Here is a 10,880-nt window from a genome sequence, read left to right as displayed (position 1 = left end):
ATTTTTGGTTTAGCAGTTAAAGTCACCCCTATTTCGCTATCTGACATTTCTGACCTTTCTTTACTAAAAATAAATTATCTTATAATAAAAGACTTGGATAATGTTTCTGTCTATTTCTCTTGAAAATAGACTCATTATAAATTTCAAGCATATAAATTATAACTCAATTATTTTTTTACAATTTTTAATGATTTTCCCAAATCAGAACATCGGATTCCGAAATCATTCTGACACTATCTCACATAAATTCAAGTATATCATAATATGAAATAGTTTTACTTACACCGTTTCTTCTATGTGAAACTAGGCTCGATAAGATTTAAGTTCATATTTTATCCACCCTCTAATTCAATTTCCACAATTTTTGGTGGATTTTCAAAGTCAGACTACATCTACTGACCAATGTTGTTTTAGTGTCACAATGATGTTAACTAAGTTCATACACCTTCATATACATATAAACATTAACACATACATACTTATACACAGAAACACATATATACATACCTTTCGCAAAACCATCATTTTCCAAAGTACTCACATGAATTCAAATACGTACCTGTGCCCTTTCGCACATAATCATTTGGTACACTTATTTATCATCGAATTTCATATTACTTTTATCTTTCTTTCCCATTGAACGCTCGGAATTAAGATCGGATACGTAGATGTAATGCACCGAAGTGCTTCATATCATAGAATCATATGCCGCTCTCAACAGGGGCTACTCAAAGAGCTAAAGAGTATTCGAACACAATTCAGGATACCCACCACCCGGACTCTAGCATGTATCACATATCAAATGAGCTTATAAATGCTACTCACGGGGCTACTCAAAGAGCTAAAGATTATTTGACACACTCAGGATACCCAGTACCCGGACCAAAGCATATATCACATATCTATCCTAGTGACATGTCACTTGTATCCTAAGCTATTCCTAAGGTTCAAACGGGATTTCTAATTACAAATATTCATCGGACATATTCGGAATGCCGGTCTCATCTCACATAACAATTATCATATATTCATAAATCATTGAAATAAATTTCATCACATTAGCACAGCATGTTATACATCAAGTAATCATATAAACACATTAATCATATAATCATCATATATTTCATGCATTACTAGTCATGTATCTTTATTTCATATCATATTTCCACATCATTTACTTATTCCATCAACTTTTCAATATAGTCCATCATACAATTTATGCGATAACAACAAGGTATTTAATTCATACATAACAGTGCCTTATTATTAGCACACAAACTTACCTCGAATACGAAAACGACAAAATTACCATTTAGCCTTTAACCTTGAACTTTTTCGATTTAGGCCCGAATCTCGATTTCCTTGATCTAACATTTCAAATATAGCCTATTTAGGACTTACATTATTCAAATTGACCCAAAAATCATATTTTTTGAAAATTTACAATTTTACCCCTAAACTTTCACATATTTGCAATTTAGTCTCTAGGGTCGTAAAATGAAATGTGTTCAATTTCTTGGTTACCCAAGCCTAGCCGAACCATATTCAAGTTTATGGCAACCCACATTTCCCATTAAAATAAATTTTTAGTTACCGATTTTACACCTTTTCCAATTTAGTCCTTTTTAGGCTTTTTCATGAAAAATCACCAAGTAAAAGATGTTAATCACACTCCAATCTTTGATAGTCTACCATTAAACATCAAAATACTAACACGTTATGCATGGGTAAATTTTTAAACATGAACCCTAGAGCAAAATAATGGTAGAAATAGATAGACCATGTTTCCAAGACTTCAAAAATGCTTAGAACATTAAAAACAGGGTTCAAAAGCACTTACTATTGAGCTTAGAAGATGACAAAACCCTAGCCATGGTTTCTCCATGAAGAATTCGGCCAAGAAAGAAGATGGACAAATATTTTTGGCTTTTATTTTGTCTTTTAGCTCATTTTACCCCTAAATGACCAAAATGCCTTTTTTATTATTTTTTAAATTTTTACCCTTCCAAGCCCATTTTTGTCCAAATATTTAGAACTTGGTCAAATTACTTATTAAGGACCTCTAATTAATAATCCAATTCAATTTCATGCAAATTGCTTCTAGAACTCAAATTTTACAAATTATTCGATTTAGTCCCTGAAGTTCAATTAGGCACTTTTCACATAAAATTTCTTTATGAAATTTTCACACAAGCATAAAAACATATCATAGACTTTACAATAATCATAAAATAAATATTTCCATTTTGAATTTGTGGTCTCGAAACCACTATTTTGACTAGGCCCTAATTCAGGATGTTACAAGAGGCCTAAGATATTGTTCTCATTATTTGGGAAGGACAAATCCTATCTTGATTAACCATATACCACTACATGGATTGTGGTATATCCAAATTTAGTCTTTATAGTACAACTTGTTACGGTAGATGTTTTGATTGTATCAAAATATACGAGTCACAATGTTAGGACAATGATGATCTGAAGTGTGAGGATCATATACATAGTTATCACTATGAGTAATATTGTGTCTATTACATAATAATCCAAGAAACATACTCATAGTGGGTCAATCCAATATGTTGTTCTCAAACAGATACTCATGTATTGATTTTGACATCCCTATTTCAATGACAACTATTTGTCATCAATCAACTATACATTAGTCTCAATGCATTATTTTTGTCCAAGCCAAAAATAATACTTGACAAGGACCTTTTAAGATTAATTATATTCTTAGGACTTTATTACAATTTAGTTTATTTATATACACAGAAAAAGAAACTGAAATAATAATGGCAATTATTTATATTAATAAACAAGTAAAACGAGTATATGATTACAATCATCTCATGATTGGTCTTTGTGCATACTTTAACAATCTACCACTAGCACTAACACCAATCAATCATATATCTAATACCGAGTGACTTAGTGTGACGATCATATTTCTGCTGTGTTAGAGGCTTCGTCATTGGAATAACGATGTTTTCATCCATTGGTACTCTACATATTTCCACATCTCCTCGATCAATGATTTCTAGAATAAGATGAAAGCGCCTAAGTTTATGTTAGAATCATTGATGAGATATGGGTTCCTTTGCTTGTGCAATAGTTCTATTGATGCCACAACAAAGTTCTATAGCATTTGATATGCTAGGCACAACCGCTAGTGCAAATATGAACTTCTTGATCCAAACAGGCTCTTTTGTATCCTCACTAGCTGCAATGTACTCGGTCTCAGCTATAAAATCAACTACTGTATCTTGCTTTGAACTTTTCCAGGTCACAGCGCCACCATTAAGGTAAAACAAAAAACTAGATTGCGGTCATGAATCATCCTTGTCAGTTTGGAAACTAGCATAGTGTAACCTTTTACACTCAGATCTTCATCACCTCTATATATAAGGAATGTATCCTTAGTCCTTCTCAAGTACTTAAGGATATTTTTAACTGTGATCTAATGACCTTCACTAGGATCTACTTGGTACTAGCTTCTCATGCTTAAAGTATATAATACATCTAGACAAGCACATAGCATGTCACACATGATAGATCCAATAGCCGAAGCATATGATCCTTACTCATATATTCTCTCTCTTATGAAATTGAAGGACACATTTCCTTTGAGAGTGAAATGTCATGTCTCATAGATAGGAATCCTCTCTTAAATTCTTTAATACTAAATCTTTTTAGTATTTTATCTATGTATGTACTTTGTCTTAGACTTAAGAGTCATCTTGATCGATCTCTTATAAATTTTGACAACTAAAATGTATGTAGCCTCGTCCAAGTCCTTATAGAAAAATAACTTCCTAACCAAGTCTTAATAGACTGTAGGGTAGGATGTCATTTCTTATGATAACTACGACATCTACATACAATACCAAGAATACAATAGTGCTTCCACTAATTTTCTTGTAAGCACAAGGCTCATCTTCATTTTTGATAAAACCAAAATCTTTGATCGCATCATTAAAACGAAAATTCCAACCTCAAGAAACTTTCTTTAATCCATAAATGGATCTTTGTAGCTTGCATATCTTAGCAGCATCTTTTGGATTGATAAAACCTTCAAGTTGTGTCATGTACACATCTTTTTCCAGTTTCCTATTAATAGAAACTGTTTCAACGTCCATCTGCTAGATTTCATAATCATTAAATGCAGCTATTGCACGTAAGATTTGGATGGATTTAAACACAGCAAAGGGAGAAAAAGTTTCATCATAGCCTACACCATGAATGTAACACCCTGAAATTTGGGCCTAGAAGTATTGGGCCTTAAATATAGGTCCATAATAAGGTTGTATATAAGTATTTAATTGTGCAAGAAAATGACGCAATTAAATGTCTGATTTGGTGGTTAATGGCCCTCAGAAGTGTTGGAGAAATCTTGGGTTCAAACTTTGGCTTTAGCAAAAATTTTGGTTTTAAGTGAATAAAACCTTGGATGCCTAGATGACAGCCTTTTAAATTATTATGTTAAATAAATGACACAAGGAACAATGTGGTCTAGTGGTTGGGGCGCCATTAAGGTTATAAGGGAGCCTGGGTTCAAGTCTTGGCTCTTGTAATTTATTTTGGTTTTCTTTTTAAGGAACCTAAACTTCAGCCTATAGACCTTATAATTAATTGAGGATAAAATTTGATATAGAAAGAGCTTGTTTTGGAGTGGTAAGGTGGAGCGTTGTGTAACTGTGAGGTCTGAGGTTTAAGTCGCTCGAGGCCACAATGGACCATCTAATGGGTCATAAATACCCTTGACTTGTAAAATTACTAAAATACCCTTGTAGTGTAAAATGTCTGTAATACCCTTGTATGGTAGAATGACGATTATGCCCTTATGTTCCATATGACTTATGTACTTTTGACTTACATATATGATTGTACTGAGTAAGATGTTGCATACACGCAATATTTATGACATGACATATTACATAGGGTTGAGTTATTATTGATGGAGGAAGTGTACAACTTGTAGCCGTTCTGTACAAGGCTTGCAGCCTTTCTGCGATACTTATGGCTTATAGCCATTTTGTTAACTGGTAGTATTGCTACGATATTTATGGCCTTGAGTCGTTCTGTTGACTTAGTGCCGTAACCGGTGCTAAGCTTGGTGTGTTGGCTGGGTGCGTCGATTTCAAACCCACATGGTGTGTTGGTTGGTAAGGGTGGTGTGTTGATTGGACTAGGCTGGGTATCTGTCTGCATATCTGCATGTGTTACTGATTCTGTATTGGGCATAGGCCCACTTGATACTATTATTGGGTTAGGCCCAACTGTCACTGATTTTGAGAATGGGCTAGGCCCAATTGATTCTGATGAGGGCTGAGACCTAAGTGAAATTGTATTGGACTTTGGCCCATATACATTGTTCTATTGCTGTAATGGGCTCCAGCCCAGGTTGATTCTGAATTCTGTCTGTTTACTAACTATTTTAGCTTAGGAGGGGATTACACACTGAGTTTCCATAAACTCACCCCGTTTATTAACTGTGTAGGTAATCCCCAGCATTAAGAGGATCGGTGCTACGAGGGACTTGGAGGTGGCCACACAACTGCTATTGCTTCTGATTTTCTTTTAAGTTATCTATTTACAAGTACTTATATTTGATCTGGGTTGTAATAAGGCCCCTTTTAATTTCTGGTTCAAAATTTGGAATTTTATATATTGTTATAACTGCTGGAGTAGAACATAGTTTTTCCAAAACAATAGTTGTTTTTCAAAATATCACGTTTCCGCAATTGTTAAATTAAGCTTTCACAGCAAATAAAGTTTTAAAGGTAATAATGTTTTACAAGAGAATGACTTTTAATAAACCAACATAAACTGAGGTTTTCATAAGTTCTAAAATGGCCAGAGGTTTTAAATAGTAAGAAGGGTTTTCAATGAGAACATGGTTTTCGAAAAACACTTCAATGTGACATGCCAGATTCAGGCCTAACTTCTAGGTCGGGTTTGGAGTGTTACATTTAGTGACAAAATTTCTTTAGGGGGTAGAATTGTAACGTCCTAGAATTTGGGCCTAGAAGTATTGGGCCTTGAGTATGGGTTCGTAAGGAGGTTGTATAAAAGTATTTAATTTTGCAAGGAAATGACACAATTAAATGTCTATTTTAGTGGTTAATGGCCCTAAGAAGTGTTGGAGAAATCTTGGTTTAAACCTGAGCTTTAGATAAAATTTTGGTTCTAAGTGAATAAAACCCTGGATGCCTGGATGAAGGCCTTTTAAATTATTGTGTTAAATAAATGACACAAGGAAGCATGTGGTCTAGTGGTTAGAGCGTCATTAAGGTTGTAAAGGAGCCTGGGTTCAAGTCTTGGCTCTTGCAATTTATGTGGGTTTTCTTTTAAAGGAACCTGGACTTTGGCCTATAAACCTTATAATTAATTGAGGATAAAATTTGATACAGAAAGAGCCTTTGGTGGAGTGGCAAGGTGGAAGCGTGGGATATGCAATGCGATATTTATTTTGCTATTTGATCTGTGTAGGAGGTGGAGTTAGACTGGAACTCTGTGGTTGAAGTGGTCATAATAATTTGAATTGAATTTGAATGGGAAGTTAGAGTGATTTGTGGAGGAAATCAATGAGAGGATTATGGAGGGATTTTAGGAGAGGAAGGGGGAGTTTAAGAGTGGGTAAGTTTATGCCAATTTTGCTTGGGGAAAACTCATAATTTCGGCCTTGGGGAGGGGAGTGTTCATGTCGGCAATTGAGAGCCTATAGGGGGAAATCGTGGAGAAATTTTGGCTTTAGTGGTCTTGTCTTGACATTTCTATTTGGGATTTTCTGTATTTTCTGTTTTGGAGTAGCCGTTTTGGTACCATTCAGGTATTTTTGCTTGTGGGTTCTACTCTTCTTTTGTCCCTTTTGATCGATTCTTTTCTGTCCCCGACTCTCTTCATAAGTCAATTCTCTTCCTTTACTCAATATTGGTCTTAGCCGAATTCATCATCTCTCCCACCTCTCTATTCTTTTCGACTTTCTTCCCTTGTAGCCGATTCTCTTTCTGCTCCCACTCTTATTTTTTGTTTCTTTTGATTCAACGTCTTTTGTTTTGATTGAGTGTCAGCCTTCCTTTTATTCTCTGTGCATTCATGGTGTCCCCTCAACTCTCTCTTTTTCTCTTCTTTGTGTTTATCCAAATATCATTGCTCCTCTCCCTCATAACCCATTCGATTTTCATTGTTAGCCACTTGTGCTTTCCTTTTTGTGAGCCGAATCTCTCTGCATTTGGTTATCTATCTAATCAAACTCGTGATGAGCAAAGGGGGTGTTAGCAATAAAGGAGTGTCAATGGTGCCGAGTGGGAGTGGACATGTAGCCTCTTCCCCCAAGTTTAAGCGAAGTAGGGTGTCGACAGTTTGGGACTTTCCGCCGGGTTGCGGAAGGGTATCTACACCAAATTTTGGATTTAGTAAGCAAATCACAGTTGACCAAGGCAAGTGGTAGACGATCCTTTGGCTAGGGGTTTTTGTTAAGATTCTTTTAACTATTTTGCTAAGTGATTAACCGATGTTATGTTGAATATAGGTTCTGGCGACTGTGAATTCTTAGTACTCTACGTGATCAGGTATGTAATCGAATGCCTTGTTTGATAATTGGCTGAAAACCCGAAAATGTGCATGATGTTCACTCTGTTATGATTATAGATCAAAAAAATGCTGAAAAGCTGAAAACATGGCGTATGATGCCACACGAGCATGCGATCGCAGATGTGGTGAGTCGAGCCCACGAAACATGGGTGTACGGCAGAGGAGGCCGCCATGAATGAATTCATGGGCTTAGGCCATAATGGGCCGAATGGGCTTGATATGTGATATTCGTGACAGGTTTTAAGTATTTATAATTAATAGTTCTTGGAACTAACTATTATCACGATGAAGACAAGTGTACCTATCAATAGTAGTATAGCTTTAGCAAGACCGGATTGTCGAACCCAAAGGAACCAAGAGTACTAGTAATTACTTTCTTTTTATTATCTAACCTAAAAATTAAGGGATTTGTTTATCTAGACTAATTAACTAAACTAAGGGTGCATAGAGAGAAAATTAAGAAAAAGCTCTTGGGAAAACTCGATTGATTAAGACAATACCCAAGGAAAAATCCACCTAGACTTCACTTGTTATTTGACTCTAAATCAGACGATTTAATCATTTGACTTGATTCGTAGAAATCCCTAAGTTATATTATTATCTCTCTTGAGAATAATAACGTCTAACCCTAGGTTAATTAATTGAAATCTTTTTCTAATTAATGCCCTAGCGTTTGCATTAACTCGATCTATGGATTCCCTTATTAGGTTTCACCCTAATCTGACAAAATCTTTTCATCCTATCTCTAGGCATGCAATCAACTCCGCTTAATTATGACAAATTTACGCTTAGACAGGGTCTATTCCTCCTCTGAATAAGAGCATTAACTTGAATCAATATCCTGAAATATTAAAACAAGAATTAAGAACACATAATTAAGAACAAGTTAAATATTTATCATACAATTCAGATAATAATAACAAGATCCGCTCTTAGGTTTCATTCCCCTTAGGTATTTAGGGAGTTTAGTTCATAATTATGAAAGAAAACATCTTAGAAGATTAACGAATACAAAACATAAAGAAAACCTAAAACCCCTAAATAGAAATTGAAGGGAAATTTTCAGTCTTGACGATGAATCCCACTTCTGAGGTGGACCAATCAGCTTCCCTTGAGTAATTCCTTGCCTCCTACTCTGTGTGTCCCTTCTAAGTGCCTCCTCAGGTGTTTAAATAGGATTTAGAATGCCTAAGAGCCCTAAAAAGTGGCCTTTTCCAAATAGGACTATACTTGGGCTCGGCAGAGACACGCTCGTGTGACACGCCCGTGTGCGATTACTCCAGCCCGTGGTCACGGCTGTTGAATAGGCATGGGCATGTAGTCTACCCGTGTAAGTCATGCTTCGATCCTGCCAAATGGACACGGCTGTGTAACACGCCCGTGTGAGGAAGTCCAGGGCATGTTAATTGCCCATGTGGGTTCATTTTCTCTGTTTTCGGCCTATTTCTTGCTCTTTTTACTCTTTTATGCTCACCTAAGTATAAAACACGAAAGTAAAGAATTAGGAGCATTGAATTTACCAAACCTAAGGAGAATTCATCCATAAATGTGCTAAGCATGGGATAAAAATATGTATAAATTACGGTTTATCAAATACCCCCACGCTTAAGTGTTTGCTTGTCCTCAAGCAAAATCCTCAACTCACAATCAAAATAAATTCTTCTTAATTTATAATCCCTATCAATAATATCTCAAAATAATCCATAATTGATCATACATTGAAAATTCAACTAAAAGTACATCAAAGTTTCCAACATTCCAAGTTGAGCATTTTATCATGAAAACATAGGTGTCCCCCCTCATCTAAGTAATCACCTTTGATCAAAATATCACAGAGTTTAACATCCTCACTAAAGGTTCACTCAAATCACTCGAGCTATTTTAGGGCATCAAATAAAGCACTCGTTAGTCAATATGAAAAGTTATTACCATAGGCTTGCTTGAAAATCAAATCTCCACCACTATATATTAAGATGACACATCAATCAAAAAGGTCTTTAGAGGTTTGTAGTGTGGCTTTGGTTAGGGGGTGTGGTCACAAGCTGAAAGAAAAGGATAGAACTGAGATTGAATTGAAAAATTACCTAGCTAGAAATATAACTAGTCATCAGTTGAATACAAGTGAGCTTCTTCTTAGAATATAGAATTAACACTTAAGCTCAAAAACGACGAATTACTACTAAAATATATGTAGGTATTGTATTTGTTTTCAGAACAAGTCAAATAACATAGAGCTTTGAAGAATAAAACATACCTAAGCAATTAATTCAACTCAAATCTCGACAAAAAATGGATCAAATTAGGGGATTTCAACAATAATGGGTTATGGGTTAATATTGAGGGTAAATCAATTAATGGCTTGTTAGGCTCAAAGGGGTTTACTAAGTGTTAATTATGAAGGTAGGCTTTTGTGGAGTGAGTGGGTTAAACCTAAATGCCTTTATCATCTCGACATATCAAATCAAATGGTGGTCTTGACATACATAATCAAGCAAGTTCTAGAATAACAAATCAATACTGACGTATTCAAAGCAACAATAAAAGTGAGCATGAAAGAAATAAATGCTCTAAAGGCTCAAGATCTCACAAAAATTATAGCTTTTTGATGTTTAAACCTATGAAATTCAACTCAAGATAATACCTAAACTTGGGGAAAACAACCTAAAAGTTTTAAATTCTCAAAAATCAACTCATCATGCTTGATTCTCTAATTTCTTAAAGTTTAAACGATCAATGCATAAATGCCTATGTTTTAATTCAAGACATATCAATAAAAATCATAACTTAATCAAAATTTATTCTAATAGTGGTATGAGAAGATCACATGAGAACAAGACAAAATTCAAAGATTTCTGATAATGATATAAAAGACCCCCCATACTGAAGATGTACATTGCCCTCAATGTACAAAGTTAGATTCATGACGATATAGATATAAGATCATAAGATAGGGAGAGAAGTTAAACTTCCAGAATGATGAATGGTGTAACACCCCTATCCCGTAACCGTCGCCAGAATAGGTAAGGGGCATTACCGGACTTGTAGCTCATGTCAGAACAGTAAAATTTTGAACTTTTTCTTGAAATAAAGATCGTTCATTTAAATAAGTACTAAGCACAACCAGAGGTAAAATTTAAACTTCACTAAGTAAACATTCAAAAGATGCCATTTTCGCATGGCTTATATACATTAACCAAAAATATTCTTCCGCCATTAGTCTATTCTATACATGCCATAAAATAATTCTAAACGTAACAGTAACAAGCGGTGGATAGTGATAGTGTGAC

Source organism: Gossypium hirsutum, chromosome A02 (assembly GCF_007990345.1).
Source record: "Gossypium hirsutum isolate 1008001.06 chromosome A02, Gossypium_hirsutum_v2.1, whole genome shotgun sequence".
Taxonomy (NCBI): Eukaryota; Viridiplantae; Streptophyta; class Magnoliopsida; order Malvales; family Malvaceae; genus Gossypium; species Gossypium hirsutum.
Note: the sequence above shows the minus strand (reverse complement) of the source record.